This window comes from Hypanus sabinus, chromosome 3 (assembly GCF_030144855.1).
Source record: "Hypanus sabinus isolate sHypSab1 chromosome 3, sHypSab1.hap1, whole genome shotgun sequence".
NCBI lineage: Eukaryota > Metazoa > Chordata > Chondrichthyes > Myliobatiformes > Dasyatidae > Hypanus > Hypanus sabinus.
Genome location: NC_082708.1, coordinates 170425795 through 170426414, shown reverse-complemented (window position 1 = coordinate 170426414; position 620 = coordinate 170425795).

The following is a 620-nucleotide window of genomic DNA, read 5'->3' as shown; positions in this document are numbered from 1 at the left end:
GATAAGATCCTAAAACAATCAAAGCCGTTAATTAATTTGTTCTCAAATATGACATTGAGAAATTGCTCACATTTTTGGAAAGGAAGGACTAGATCTGTCAGTCCCAGTGCTGAGTCATCTTGTCAAGTTATTCTGACTGAGAGGTGGAGGCTTGAGTAAGCAGGTGACCCTGAGCAGAGCTGTGTCTGATGGGGCTTTAGTACAGTGGGTTAGTTACTATCCTGTAATCCAGCAGTCTGGCCCTTCAATGAGTTCAAATCCCACCATAACAGCTGTCAAATTGAAACTGCCTTGGTAATGAATGACCATACTCGATGGTTACTGGGGACTTGATACTATCAAAAGGTTTGTCAGGAGGCAGACAGAGTCAGGAGTCTAGATGTAGGGATGAGCATGATTAGATCTCCAAGTAGAGTCTGAACAGCCAACAGACTTTGATCTGTGAGGGGGTCAGTAAGACAAAAGAGCTGAGTGTGGGCTTCAGGATGGGTAAGACGAAGGAACACATACCAATCCTCATAGAGGGATCAGAAGTGGAGAGAGTGAGTACCTTCAAGTTCCTGGGTGTCAAGATCTCTAAGGACCTAACCTGATCCAATTCATTGATGTGGTCATAAAGA